Source organism: Pollicipes pollicipes, unplaced genomic scaffold, assembly GCF_011947565.3.
Source record: "Pollicipes pollicipes isolate AB1234 unplaced genomic scaffold, Ppol_2.1 Scaffold_1600;HRSCAF=1878_pilon_pilon_pilon, whole genome shotgun sequence".
Classification (NCBI taxonomy): Eukaryota; Metazoa; Arthropoda; class Thecostraca; order Pollicipedomorpha; family Pollicipedidae; genus Pollicipes; species Pollicipes pollicipes.
Genome location: NW_023595962.1, coordinates 9,363,905 through 9,370,578, shown reverse-complemented (window position 1 = coordinate 9,370,578; position 6,674 = coordinate 9,363,905).

Genomic DNA, 6,674 nt, shown 5'->3' with positions numbered 1-6,674 from the left:
TCCTCAGATGAACTTTGCTAATTTGTTTTGCAAAACCCAAGCATAACAGCCCGTACCTACTTCCTGCTTACATATACCTGCATTTCTTTATTGATAAGAGCGGTTTGCATTTTAATTTCGCGCGCGACTTATTGCGACAGCACAAGTGACGCTTTAACTCTTAAAGCCTGCAATGCTGTGATGAAAATCGATTAAAGTGATCGAGGTTGTACGCAGCTGAAAGGCATGGCAGAGCGCATGCAGTGCCCGACACGTCTTCATCGTTGAATTAAATCGGCTCCCCGCAGTGTTACCTCCGCCTCTCAAGCACATCACTCAGCTCCCCAGTTGTGAGAATCATGCAAAGGCTCGGCATTTGTGGCCGCAACCGACCCTGACATCGTTCTCAACTGTAAAGGTCCTCTTAGCCACGATCTACTGGTACTTAACTCACTGCGGTTTTCCGTTCATGAACGCGTCATATTTTAAATGTCACGCAATGCAGTCAGCGAGCATGACACCGCGACGTCTCTGTACAACTGAAGTTGTAGCATATGACGGAGCTATCACACTTACATGCATGTCGAAACTTCATGAAATACTGGTAGTCAAAAAATAAGCATTGCACCACCTGATGTTAAACGACGAGGCTATGCACTTGGAGCTGCCACACGCGATCACGTGTGGTTTAAGGCAAATGTACATTATCTGGAGCGATGCGTTTCAAAAATACGCTAGATACATGCATGCCGATATCATCAGGTCGTCTTTTGTGTTCTAAAAAGGCCATGCATTAAGCCGTCATGACACAACTCTCTTCATAGTCCATGCGGGTGCAACAGCATTGCCTTGGGAACGACCTGTGTCCGCACTAAAATTGGTGCATAAGCAGTGCGAATTACGAACAATGCGCGAGTCTGTACAAACGTATCCGAAAAATGGCAGTACTTGTCTCATTGTAGTCTCCATGCAATGCAGCTCACTTCTGAGTCATTTTGGTTTCGTGAAAGATAAAAATTGCCTTGCATAGGCACAGGTATATGAGCATTGTCCACAAACTTTGCACTCACCCGCCACATTACCTTCAGATAATTTGCAAAGATCTTATGCAGCAAAAATGCTCACTTGAAGAACAATATCTTATCTTGCATTAACCTGTCTGAAGTCCCACATAGCAAAACATTGATAGAATCTACTAACACTAGTTTCTAGCCTCTCCTGTTAATCTCTAGCCTTCCGATGTACTTTGTACGATGTACTACCGACTTGTACCACCGGGGGTTGTAATGAAGCGGTAGGTTGCTCAACCGTCCGCAGGCTGATCCTCTCAGCAATCACCTGAGCACAGCCGCGGGACCCTGTTGCTCCACGCCTTGTTTCTTAGTCGTCAGGCGGAGCCTTGAGCCATGCTCAACTCACCTGTAGGTTTCCATCCAAGTTAAGGTTTCAACATCTTAGCACGGTGGTGTATCATCAAGGGGGAGAGGCAATTCGAACCTTATATGTATCTGTGAGCCAGTAGAGGAAAATAAGCTGCCGGGGGGCTCCGAAACCTTAAATAAATAATTTTGGTCGCCGCTTGGATCACAAATAATACATGCTTTACTGTTGTGATGCTGTATTATGTCCAACTTCCTTAAAATAACGGCTAGAGGCGCGTTTATGCATTCTGAAGACACCACTCGAACGCTTATTTTCTCCCGCATCTAATGCACGCATCTCCAGGTAGCAGGATGTCGACATACAGACAGCGCAGACAGACATACACGGTGCCGACCCTCCTTGCAAGTTGAGTGGCATGCCAGGCCGAAAAGGAACGTACCAAGGGCGGGGGCGCGCCTTAGAGTCTATTACTTCCATTTATCACTGTAACGTTATTATTAGGTGTTCATCAAGAGTGTATGTGTGTGTGGGGGGGGGGGGGGGGGGGGTCCACCCTGCCGGATACCTCCTGTTCCTACGCCCATGTGTACCTGCCGTCCCCTATCAACATTCCTCACCCTTATCGAGGGCGGCAGTGCGTCTGACCTCCGCCGAGCAGGGAGTGGTCAGGCGGCTGCGTTATCGGAGTCCCCTCCCCTCCCCCCCCCCCCCCACCCAGCAGCCGGAACCGCACCTAGTGACCGCCTCACTGACCCCACAGCCGTGCCTCGTGTGGGGCCGGTGTGGGTGGCCAGGACTGGTGACCGCCGCTCCAGCTCACCCGGGTGGTCGTGGTTAAGCATGGCATGGAGGTGCACTCACGTTAAGCATGGAGGAGAATGAGGTTTTGATGGAGCGTGACTGAAGAGTAGCAGGGGGAGTAGAGCATTGTCAGCGTTATGTCACCCGCGGTTTTGGTTGGTGATCATGCTGAAATATATAAAAATATGTTGAAACCGTCAAACGGGATGCAGTTGGCTTCCATTCATAACAACCAGCACGCCCACTTTTTTTTGTTCCACTCCTCTTGTTTAAATGTGGCCTAACGACTTTTACTTTTTGGGACGTTACACTTCTACACGGTGTGACCAGATTCGCAGCGCAAAATTTTGGTCTGATTCCAACCGGAATATCCCGATAATTCCCCAACTTGTCCTGTTGGGGAATGCTTAGGGTCCATGCGGAAAGCAAGGCGCTTTGATTGGGATTCCCAACCTGTTCTGGTCCGTTTCTCGTGGTGTCTGGAATACTCCGCGAGCTGCACATTACGCTCTAATTAATGGAGATTGCGCGCTGAGAAATGGCTTCCCCAACCCAAATTTGAGGGATGGGGTCGCTTAGAAAAATATCGAGTCCCCCATTGGATGACCGATGGCAGTGGCTAGATCGGGAAAGGCTTTGGAAACTCCCGGCGTTTTCCAATTCGGTTGAGGAAGGCTGGAATTGGTTGGATGGGTTGGGTTGGATTGGTTGGATGGGTTGGGTTGGATGGGTTGGATGGGTTGGGATTTCTGAAACTTTCCTCAGCCTTCCCCAAGAAGGCCGCTGGCTGCGTGAGGGAGGCTTCGGACAGCGGAAACCGGGATGGAGGGCGTTGAAAATGACTAGAAGTGCGTGACGTAAGGTATGGACGGTCTCTGAAACACGGTGGCCAAACCTACAGTAGAACAATGTGGGGACGGTAGTGCTCAGTGTGCCCGCGCCACCTGTACACATGCACCCTCGCAGACCGATTATCAACGCTTCTTTGAATGTGAGCTGCTGGCGGGGAGCTAACAGCTAATTACGAAGGTGGGCGTGGCTTGGTGTACGCTGGGGATCCTACTACGCCAGGGGGCTCATGCCCCTGGGGTCCTGTCCCTGGAGCTCCTGTTCATGTGACGCCGTGGGCAAAGATCAGGGCAAGAATGTCGGCACACCAGCGGTGCGCGACACCTCCCGCTCGGGTCATGGGCTGACCCAGGTCACGTGACCCGTGCGCGGCGGCCTCGGCGCCGGCGGGTGTCCTCGGTCTGAGCCGGGGAGGCCGGGCAGAGCGAGATCCGGCTCGGCCCGGTGGCTCGCCGAGCGGTCCAGACGGCCAGGATGCCATCAGTGGTGATGCGTGTAAAGGATGGACTCAACACCATCTCTTCCGCGCATTTTGCAAGGACGCACATGCAACGCCAGCAAAAACCGGTGAAACAGCGCTGTCGAGATCATTTCACGTGCGAATGCGTCGGCCATGCGTCGTCGTTTTGCTGGCCTCCAGAAGAAACAAGTTTTGCGGTTGTGAAATCATTGCACAATGAGACTAAGCCCCTGTAAGCTTACCTGCATATCCGTCAGGGCGCACGCGGTCAATGAATGCATCAAGTGCCGAGTTATTTTACATTCTTCCCAAATTTTACCGCGCATAAATTTGCTCATGAATGCCAACTGCCGGAATATTTTGCTTTTTTAAGACCGTGGTGGTAAAACAGGATGCTCTGAACGTCCTAAGGAGCCATTCGAACGTGTTCAGCTTTTGATAATCTGGCCGAAACCATTGTCGCAGAGAAGAGTGATGGCAGGTTATGGCGTCAGCGTCAATTCCATTAGGAAACATGAGTATGGCTCCTCTGCAATCCCCACCCAAAATTTTCCGAGTCCATGGCGGGCCGGCCGGGCGCCTCGGAAAATGACGTCACAATTTTTAGCAGCATATTCCTAATCGCGTTCACATTCATATGCGCCGAAAACGTGGCCACGCACAACGCAGTCATTTATGCGTGGAGTCCAAATATGAATATGGCCGGGTACGCACCACAGCGTTCGGCACTCGCATCATTGTCCACGTCACCTCTAAAGCTCACCATGAAACCTTCAGGCATCTAGTAGTAAAAAACCGGTTACGCATCTGTCCATCAGTAAGAAACCGAATCGAAATATGAATAACAGACATGTGTTCGCCACGTTTTCAGTAATATGTTCTTCTCGCAGTCTGACCTTTATAGGTCACCGCATAGGCTACAGGGAATCAATGACACACAATGTTCACACAATAATTCGCTAATGATGCGTCAAATTACAGCATGAAAAACCGTCACATGCTCACTATGACGCCAGGGTATCCACCATGGACAAAATGACCTCCAAAGATCAATATTAAAGGGAGTGTTCTACATTTCCATGGTGTTTTGAGCCGAGATAGCCATTTTGAAGATCATTCAGTGGAGTTCGCAGCCCGGCCCTTTTTAAGGCTCATGATCTTTTGGTTCCTGAGCCTGACGCCCGCGAATTTGTGCAGACTATTTCAAGATCATCCTGATGCCATAGAAACGTCACACGAATCCTGCCACCTCATTGCCCATGCAGCGCGAAGGCCACGAACAATATTGCTATCATTACCATAGACAAGAGTATTACCATTACCAAACATTACAAAACATATTACTTTTCGTACCTGGCGTACGTCAGTACGATTTCTGGCATCAACATGCTTCAGTTGGCTTTGAACCTAGGTGACACGTCCCATGCAAGTGTTGAACTCAGTTGGTTATTTAGTTATTGGAATTAGAGTCCCTCGAACATGGCCATTTCCGAGCTATGAGAACACAATAATGGATAACAACGGGGCAGGTCTACAAGCACCTGGGGATCCAATCGCCGGGACTAAGCCTGCGCAGCAGTCCTTTTGTAGGGCATGTGCATGGCTTCCGAACGGGGCCCCACTAGGAGGCCTAGAAGCCCTTGGCGAGATGCATGCAGCCTCCGTCCTCATTCCGAAACTAAGAACGAGCATCGAGTAACTTAAGAATAGCACCACCCTTGGAAGGTGCATGCGGTCTGCCCCGGACAAATGGGGGTCACGAGGGTGCAGGATGAAGCGAGAAATGGGATTAAAAGGGCGGATATCGAACACGATTGGGATGTTTGGTTGTTTGGATTAGAGCCCTTTCGACCAGGAATCATTATTTCGGGGCCATGGGATAAAGGAGAATAGATAACGGTAGGGCGAAACCTTATGTGCCTGGACGGGGGGGGGGAGGGGGGCGGGGGGAGGCAACCGCCGAACCTCAGCCCGCGCAGGCACCCCCTCGAGGGGTGTGCGCTGGGCGCCCTGCCGGGGTTTCACTCCAGGGGGCTCCTCGGCCGACGGGTGACTGATGCATGCAGCCTGCCCCAAACCGGCGGGGCATCGAGGATTCAAGATAAATCAAGGATGAGGATAAAAGGGTCCGATCTACAAACACGAATCACGTCTTGCTCTATATAGTATAGTAAGTTTGATGGTGGTACGGCTTAGAACGGAAATAACACTGGGAATCGAATAACCTAAGAACAGTGTCACAACCGGGCATAAGAATATGTAAGTTCTGCTGTTCCCATGTCTCGCCTCCGGCTCACTGGTACGCAATGGACGTCCAAAATCGCTTCTGTGTTTAACACTTGTCACAGGAACTCGTCGCAATCCGTCCCACCTACACGTACGTCCCCGCGCCTGTAGCTATAAGAATCCTCTCTTTGTTATCGCCCCCTCTCCTAACTCCGGCGGCCGCGTTCCTCGCACGGAACGTGGCCGCCGGCCGCGTTCCTTCCCTCGCCTGGAGCAGGAGGAGGAACTCCTCTATAGCGGCACACGGCGGACTACGCCAATGACGCCATGAAATGCCATGTGCTTAAAGGGCGCAATGAAACGACTGCAATGAACTATCGCAATGAAACGATGATGTTTTGAGGAGCATATTTACTAAATGCTAAAATTATTTTTTCAACAACGGGCTTTTGTGCTTACAAATCTTTCAATAGCTGCAAGTGAGCTTTTGCCATCACTTCTGACGATGGCCTCAATATCTTCAAATGAGAAACACTCCGCTTAATTCTCCGGGTAAATGGGAGGTAAAAAGGCGGTCACTCATTTTTCTGTCAGCATCGCAACATAGAGCTCAAGAGATCACGAGAGTCTCAATTAGCGAAAAACTATTTTTTTCTGCTCATGGGCTCTTCATTTGCGCTTGATTGCTTTTGGTAGCTCGGAGGCCAAAGACGTGCGTTACAAATGTGTGTCCGTTCGGGGCCCCTTCGGAGCCTATGGGATCCTTCGGGATTAAAGGTAGGGGGCATGGTTCCGTGCCCCCCTCCCGCTTTGAGATCCGTCAGTTGCTTCAGTCTCCCAACTTTGGCTTCAGACCCGCAAAGTCTCTGAAGAAAATGGGCCGAATCCGGAAAGGAACACCTTTGTTGCCGGATTTTAGGGCAGTTCGAGTAGTTGTTCTCATTGCCCAGCCGCCCCCCGCCCCCCTCCCCCCGGA